We start from the raw sequence: 8,970 nt of genomic DNA on the forward strand, positions 1-8,970 counted from the left end.
AGAGAGTACGACTCATCCCATTCTTTACACACACCACCCAAACACTAGTGAGGCCATTTTAGCTCTCTAATGATTCTATCCCAGCAAAAAACACTCCCCCACTTGTATAACTCCACCCCATCAAGTCCTTCTTGCTCCGCATTTCTATTGTTTACCCCAATGTACCTGCTTGAACTTCCTTACATACACCAGAGGTGGGGTCACCTAACACTACTGAGGTCATCCTAGCGCTCTAATGATTCTATCCCAGCAAAAAACACTCCCCCAATTGGATAACTCCACCCCATCAAGTCCTTCTTGCTCTGCATTTCTATTGTTTACCCCAATGTACCTGCTTGAACTTCGTTATATATACACCAGAGGTGGGGTCACCTAACACTAGTAATGTCATCCTAGCTCTCTAATGATTCAATCCCAGCAAAAACACTCCCCCTATTGGATGCTTTCACCCCATCAAGTCGTTCTAGTTTTGCATTTCTATTGTTTACGTACACCATAGGTGGGGTCACCTAACTAGGGATGCACTGAATCCAGGTTTCGGTTTGACTTTTCATCACAAAACAAGGAAGTAAAAAAATTTTTAGCCGCACATTCTCATTTTCTCTCGCCCTCACTGATTTGCATATGCAATTTAGGGTTCGGATCGGTATTTGGACAAATCTTTCACAAAGGATTCGGCAGAATCCAAAATAGTGGATTCGGTGCATCCCTACACCTAACACTAGTGAGGTCATCACTTCCCCAATTGGATGGCTCCACCCCATCAACTCATTCTCGCTCATCATTTCTATTGTTTACCCCAATGCACCTGCTTGAACTTTGTGTCCCTATTCTCTCTCCAGCTGGGTGAGCGAGTGAAGCGAGTGGAACCTGGCGAGGTCGGCCGAAAAAACTGTAACGGGTCAAAACCTCAAAGATGAGCCGAACCCCTTCCCCTTTCACTCCCAATCCAGGTGCATGTTATTGCTTTCAACATCACTCACCGATTTGTTCACCAAAGCCTCGCCTTGGGGATACTTTATGCTGAGCCTTCTGAACCCCCTTCTTTTCAACATTCCGGCAAGGAAGGGGTTAATGAGGCTTCCAGGCCAAATCAGAACAGGATGTGGCCGCCCATTAGGTTTTCTTTTGCTTTCTACAGTTGCAGTTTTTGTTTGCTGGTTCAGCAAGAATTTGCCCCATTCGTTTCTTCTGGAAGGTCGGGGATGGTGACTCTTTGTGGAACATGGATCCTCCCCCTGGAGGCTTTTTCTTTCTTCCATGAAAACATACGTCAATGTTATTTACTGCACTGCCCAACAACATGTTTCAGACTTGCCTGGCACCAAAGGAGTTAATTCCCCTGCCTGTAGCCACCACCGCAGGGACAGATCTTCTCTGGAACTGGGCTACCGTTGCCTGATAGGATTTGCTTCTCTTTTAATAACCTCCCTCCTGCCCTTTATGGGGGAAGCTCTGGAGGGGGGGAAAAGGGGTTCAACGAGGACATTTTTTTTAAAAAGCATGTTATTTATTTTTTAATACAGAATAATTAAAAAAAAAAGAGGTAATTTAGATTATAATATGTATGATTGAATGAGGAAGATTTGAACCGGCCGTCCCTCTCTAGAAGGCTCTTCATGCCGGCCAGAGGAATGAGACAAGCAAAAGACAATGGGTCTGGCGTTCAAAGGGTTAATCATGACAAGCAGTTCCGCTGTGTAATTAGCCTCGTTAAAGATCGATCCATTGAACTGTATGACAGAATACTACACAAGATTGCTGGGGGGAAGGACTTTTCAGGCGCACTTATCACTTCCTGTTCAGCATGCTGTATTATATTGTGTAAACTATAGAGGAAACTGATGGGTGGCCGGAAAAATTCCTTCCCCCGGTCTCCTGACAATAATTCTGCTCTTTATACAGTCGATCGATCTATGAGTATAAATATTCTGTGCAATTGGGGCTTCCTGGCGGAGATGCAGTCAAGTGTTGTCAGTTTGTAACCAGAGGTGATTCAGTTTAGAATTATTCTATTGATATAATGGATTGGCACAAATATATATATATATGTAAATCCCATTCTAGAAACAGAGTAGTAACGCAGGTCATGTGAAAAATCAATCGTAATACCAAAAAAAAACACGCTTTATTAGCGCAAAGGAAAAATATAAATAAATAAATATAAGCAAGATTCCTTAGATTTGCAATCTATGTTTTTTTCTGGTTTTCAAGACATTAGCACTTTGTACACTGCTCATATAATGAATCTGAAACAACAGTGCAACCTGCTGTTTATTTTGAAAGAAAATGAAGTTAGTGAGAAGTAGGGATGTACCAAATCCACTATTTGGGATTCGGCCAAACCCCAGAATCCTTCATGAAAGATTCAGCCGAATACCGAACCGAGTCCTAATTTGCATATGTAAATTAGGAACGGGAAGGGTAAAAGCGTCCGAAAGCCGGATTTGGTGCATCCCCAGTCTTTACCGCTTCTCAATGACTTAATTTTCCACCAAATGCGTTCAAAATAGGCAGCAGGCTGTTTCAAAAGAAAAGCAATTTTACCTTAATTTTAGTTTGAGGGTTTCCTTTTCAGTAATAGTCAGAAAAACAATGGTCTTCTAGAAAACCAGGGCCCAATCCTGATGAAGGTCGTAGCCTTATTTATATGAAGAATACTGTATCCCCATAAAATATAAGGATATTATTATTATTAATGAGGCGTTCAGTCGTGCTTTCATATGGTCATGGAACCCCTCCGAGGTTTCAGGGTGACCTCATATTTCACAAGAGTTTACATTACTTATATACAATGTATAATATATACGTTCCATTGAGTCATGTGACGTATGACACAGATTATAACTGATGACATCACTAAGCACTGTAAAGCAAAAATTTTTAAGGATATTCATGGCTTCTTGTGTTTGAGATATATATATATATATATATATATATATATATATACAGTATATATATATATATATACATACATACACAGGGCTTGAATATAGTATCCACACCTGCTCATTTATGTATCACTGTGTTATATGAAAGAATGCCTTAAGGTTCGTTAGGCTTAATTTACCTTAAAACACATATGGATCTCTTCTTAATTCATTTTGTTCTGTTAGGTTGGCAGTAGTTGATATATACTGTACATATATAACATTCATGGGATAATGCAGCCCCTATTGTAATTTAGTTTCAGACTGTGAGAATTAACCTATTTTTCTTTATAAATTACAGTAAGGTAGCCATTATCCCACCAATAGCCTCAGGCATTCTTCATAGACTGCATAATAAGAGCAACGTCTATTTTTGGCCACCGAAACAGCTGTTTTGTGTGGTTCTTCGGCCAGTCAGCAAAAAAGTGAGTGAGAAGAGGAAAGTCTTATGATGTCGCTCTTCTCTGAAAATGAAGTTAGTGAGCAGAGAAAAGGCATCTGAAGTTTCGTCGGTCTAAGCACAGCAACGTCACAAGACTTTTCCTCTTCTCACTAACTTAATTTTCTGACTGTGTAAATTGCAAAAGTGCTCCTTTAATTTGCTGCTTCTGAGCGTCTCATTTACTCATGCTACGGACTCAAGGGCGGAGTAGTTGCCCCTTAAGGCTCCATCACTTGTGTTTGTGGCATGAGTAAATTATGTGGGTAAATTGTATTTTATTTGTATGCATGTCTATGCAATATTTGTGTGTATGAACCCAGAGTATATAACATATAGCAACAACCAGTGTTATTAAAGGGGAATTTCACCCATTTTTTTTCATGTAATGAAAGAAAATGTCATTCTAAGTAACTTTCCAATGGCAGCTCTGTATTCCTGAGGGGCGGGCAGAGGGAGGAACATAGGTGTCCCACCTTCCAACCCTGATGTCATTCAGACTAGTGATGTGTGGGCCGGCCCGAAACCCGCGAGTTTACCACCGGGTTGGGTGGGTTTCACAAAAAATATTCAGGTTCAGAGTTGGACTGGAGCCTTGGGGCTCCAACAGGGATGCATAATGTAGGGCCCTCCTGGCAGTCCCCGGGGGGAACCTCCCAACCTCTAGACCCCTGGTGTGTGCAACATGCTGGTCATCCGGGGGGCAGGTCTGGGCCGGCGGGGGCCCATGAGTGCTGGGGCCAATAGTTTTTTCCCGGTGTCCGGCCGGCCCAGTCTGACCTGTTCAGATTGAGCGCTCCCTTCCGCTCTCCCCACCCACAACCTCACAATGACAGCTTCCGGCCCCTGAATTTATAAGCTCGCACCTGCCCCGCCCTTTTCGTGATGTCACCACAAGGGGGACATGGGTCTTTAAATAGAGGGGCAGGTTAGGGTCCCTAACTTGTAGGGTCAGACGCGGGTTGGGGTCGACCTCCCACTGCTCTTCGCGGTTGGCGGGCAGGCCTGCTTCAAATGCCGACTTCCGGCTTTATAGCCGCGCACCTGCTCTCCCCGCCCTTTTTGTGACATCATCGGCGGGTCTATAAAAGAAACCCGGAAGTGTGGGCTGAAGGCCGGCGGGATAGGGTCGGTAAAACCCCGACCCGCACATCACTACCGTCCTCAGTTTACAGGGCTTTAAGTGCAGCGGTGGTCAAACCGACACGGATTGCCAGCTTCTTGTATCGCTTCACATTTTCTGACTACTGATACATGTAGTGCAGCCAGAACCCAAAAGGCTTCATGACTTTTTACCCCCGACTCTATTGCACCCGCCAGTCTGGTTGTAGAGCAGGTTGTAGTACCCACACTGGCCAGCAGGAGGCCTACTAGAGAAGGCGCCATGCTTGAATAAACTTCCTCCGTAGCATATCATTTAGTAGGGCTACTGAGTAGCCGAAATTAAGTACGATGCATGCTGGAATCTACTGTAACAGCTATGGCTGCAGCTTTTACTGTCTAATATTGTGCCTGCCTCTTAACCCTTCCTGAACCAGCGGGCGCTTGTGCAGATTTCATGCTGGGAATGAAGGCGTTAAATATGTCTGTCCGTCTGTTCTCACCCCCCTCCCTTTCAAAACACTTCCTGATAATCTACCCTGTAAAAATGCAATTTTTAAACCTTTCCTGTCTGCTGTGCATTGTATTTTTTTCCCTTTTATATAAGCCAATTTTTTGTTTTTCGGAGGGGACTGTGTGGTTTTATTTTTTTTTTTTTTGGGACAAAATGATTTTGTTTGAATGAAAGACAATAAAAATGTCACACCACTGAAACCTGTCTGATTTTCCCTTTATTTTAACATCTATTTGATTAATAATGGATTCCGGCGGTTATGAGAATGCGCTTCTTCATCACTGGGGAGATCATGGGTATTGCATGGAAAAACTAGGGAAGAATAAATCCTGAGTCAGTTTGGGACTAGGCCAAAGCCAGGGCTGTTACTATAGAGGAAGGAGAACTTGGAGGACATTTACTACAACCCTGGACAGACATGCAAGAGCATTAAAGGAGAAGTCCACCTTTCAGTTAACATTTAGTATGTTATTGAATGGCTACATCTAAGCAACTTTTTAATTGGCCTTCATTCTTCCTTTCTTATAGTTACTATAATTATTTGCCTTTGTCTTCTGACTCTTTCCAGCTTTCGTATAGAGGGTCACTGACCCCATCTAAAAAACAAATGCTCTGTAAGGCAACACATTTATTGCTACTTTTTATTCCTCATCTTTTTATTCAGGCCTCTCCTAGTCATATTCCAGTCTTTTATTCAAATCAATGCATGGTTCCTAGGGGAATTTGGACCCTAGCAACCAGGCAGAAATTGCAAACTGGAGAGCTGCTGAATAAAAAGCTAAATAACTCAAAAACCACAAATAATAAAAAATAAAAACCAATTGCAAATTGTCTCAGAATATCACTCTCTACGTCATACTAACAGTTAATTTAAAGGTGAACAACCCCTTTAAAGGAGAACTAAAGCCTAACTAAAGAAGTAGGTAGAAATGTTGTACATGATGTTTTGTGCTACTGTACCAGCCCAAGGCAACCACAGCCCTTTAGCAGTAAAGATCTGTGTCTCCAAAGATGCCCCAGTAGCTCCCCATCTTCTTTTCTGCTGCTTCACTGCACATGCTCTGTGCTGCTGTCACTTACTGAGCTTAGGGAGCCACTCACAATATACAGTACACATAGAATAGAAATGTCACAATATAAGGCTGATTAGTAATTAATACAGATAATTACTACATGGCAGCACAGAAACCAGTGCAATTAGCATCAGAATTGAATAATCAGCAAACCTGTAGCATCAGCTTATATTACAGCCAGGGAAGCTCATTTTCTGCTGGATAATTAGTGACGAGCCCTAAGCTTAGCTTCTCAACAGCCAATCAGAGCCCACTGAGCATGTGAGTGTCACAGACACTTTCCCAGATGGTGACCCTCGATCATTGCTGCTATTGAGAAGCTGAAGCTTTACACTAGTGCAATAAGTTCAGTATATAAAAAAATTGCATTTTTAGCTACATTCATTTTTAGGGTTTAGTTCTCCTTTAAAAGGCATAAATGGCGGAATGGTGCACTCTGCCCCAGATAAAAATCTAGAATGAGACTCAAGGTGGCCATACATGGAGAGATCCGCTCGTTTGGTGATGTCGCCAAACAAGCGGATCTCCCTCCTATATGCCCACCTCAATATCGGGCTGATCCGATTGTGGGCCCTAGGGTCGTAACGGGCGGTCGGATCGCGGGACCGCATCAACGATTAGATGCGGCTGCGATCCGACGGGATTTTTTGTCCCATCCAATCGAGATCTGGCCGACTTTCGGCCAGATCTCGATCGGTGAAGCCCATCGGGGGGGCCCATACACGGGCCAATAAGCTGCCGACACGGTCTGTCGGCAGCTTTTATCGGCCCGTGTATGGCCACCTTTAGTGAAAATGTGAATTTGACCCCAGGGCAGAATCAGTCAATGATTGGTTGGTTTCTGATTATTGATCCTAATAAGTTAGGGGGAGTTCTGACTGATTAGATGGGATAGAGGGCTGATTGGTGAGATGACAGCTGGAAGAAAGCAATGAGATGAAAGTTACATTTGTGTTTGAGGATAAAGGTTTTGATCACCATCAGCCAACAGAAAGGCCACAGCTAACAGTTGGGCCAGTTTCAGAGACAATAGGGGGTGCTGTTTCCCTTTCCAGTTCAGAGTATTTCCCTGGTACTTCTGTACTTAGCCAGGGTTGTTGTCATGTGCATAGTGTCTTTGGACCCCACTTACTGGAATGAGTGGTTGGTACCACAAAGGTCTGAGGTGGAGGTAGGCTCAGTAGGAGTAGAAAGTGTGAGGAAAGATCTATAGTAGCTCACTCATGGATTCAGAAACAGGATCAGAGTAGTTAGTAGAGCAGACAGAGGCTCCAATGAGGCCAAAAGGATTAGTCCCCTGCGGTGTCACCCATCAGTATAGGGACTCAAGTCAGGAAAAGGAAATTCCTGGAGTAAAGGTGGCCATACACGGGAAGATTAAAGCTGCCGATATCAGTCCTTTAGACCGATTCGGCAGCTTATCTGTCCATGTGTGGGGGCTCCCGACAGGTCGTCTCGATCAATATCAGGTCAAAAATCGGGCAGATATCCATCGGTCAAGTTTGAGTATTTTAATGATCCAGGACTGCCATCGGCTAGTTGATGCGGTCCTGCGACCAATCGGCGCCCATTCGTAGCATTGTGATCCGAACGTTCAGATTCACCCGATATCGCCCAGCCGTTAGTGGGCATAACGGGTTAAGAACCGCTCGTTTGGCAACCATATCTTATAATGTACGGCCACCTTAAGGGACCACTGTAAATATCCCTTAGTGCTGGGGACAAATTCACCCATAAGTACTACCCCTCACTATGCCTTTGTAACATCATGAAGTGGATGAAAGTGTGTGAAGTATCTGTGCAGTACAAACCAAGAGACTGTATGGGGGACTGGTTTGAGGACATCTGAGAGTCCTGTGTAATGCGTGCTCTGCTCAGAGTTGCAACTGGCTAAATTCAAGTGTGAATGTATGTCATATGTGTGTGTACGTCCATTATATATTGTGTCCCTTTTTGATGAAATTGAGAGATGTGTGCCTGTGTTTTTGACTGTGGTTTTGAAACTTAAACTTGGCACCCCTGGTGGTCAGCAGGTTGGGTTGCGGATAAGGCAGTTGCAGGTCTGGGATCAAAGTGGGTAAATAAACTGGTTGTGGTTCGGGTCTTAGAAATTGGTTCCGCGCATGACTCTAGCACAAGCATGAAAAAAGTCCCAGGAGATGCCAAATAAGGGCTGTGATTGGTTATTAGTAGACTCTCTTGTGGATCTCCAGACTACAAGAGACTCTGTTTGGCACTACACCTTGTTTTTATACCAAACCCTGAAAATCAATAATAATCACCTGCTCTGAGGCCACTGGGAGCAACATCCAATGAGTTGGAACTTGGGGCACAGCATGTTCCTCAGGAGCCACTGGTTGGGGATCACTGTTCTATATGAAACACCCTGCTGCCTTCCCCTTTGCTCCCCCTTCCATGTCCTTCTCCATCTCTTGGCAGGATATTTCTCTTCGTAAACCTTCCCTGAGGGTGCCCTTCTCTCGCTCTCGTCAGCCCCAGGGGCCAAGTCTAATTTTCAAAAACAGCCAACAGTAGCCCAAAAATAACACAATACGTGCAGTGAAAAAAAAAAATCTAAAAAATAAATGAATTTGTGAAAATATGCCTTTTTACATTTTTTCATGGTTTCACATATTTTCCCATGAAGAAAAATTGGACAGATTTGCCTGTCACCAGGGGCGTATCTACAAAGGGGGCCCTGGAGGTATAGGGGTCCCATAAGTCCCTATTACATATACTATTTCAATAAATATTGGTAAAACAGCTCAACCTCTAGACATTTTGATGACCAGCAGATCTTTGCCCCCAAAATTGTCTGAAATCGAGGAAAGTCACTGGAAAATGTGAGAATGGGAAAGTCGACTGGGCTACAGAGCCCAACATCTGGTAACTCGCCACTTCTACACAAGTCAG

The 8,970-nt window shown here is 43.7% G+C and overlaps 1 protein-coding gene across 2 annotated transcripts in view; it reads left to right on the forward strand.

The window, feature by feature from the left end:
* Positions 1–2,911, forward strand: part of scn1b.L (sodium channel, voltage gated, type I beta subunit L homeolog) — a 28,584-nt gene extending 25,673 nt beyond the window's left edge. For both annotated transcript variants that reach the window (XM_018226609.2, XM_018226608.2), the window contains exon 7: positions 843–2,911. The gene's annotated coding sequence lies outside the window, so the exon portion shown is untranslated. The remainder of the gene's footprint in view (positions 1–842) is intronic.
* The last annotated feature ends 6,059 nt before the right edge of the window (positions 2,912–8,970 follow it).

Source organism: Xenopus laevis, chromosome 7L (assembly GCF_017654675.1).
Source record: "Xenopus laevis strain J_2021 chromosome 7L, Xenopus_laevis_v10.1, whole genome shotgun sequence".
Classification (NCBI taxonomy): domain Eukaryota; kingdom Metazoa; phylum Chordata; class Amphibia; order Anura; family Pipidae; genus Xenopus; species Xenopus laevis.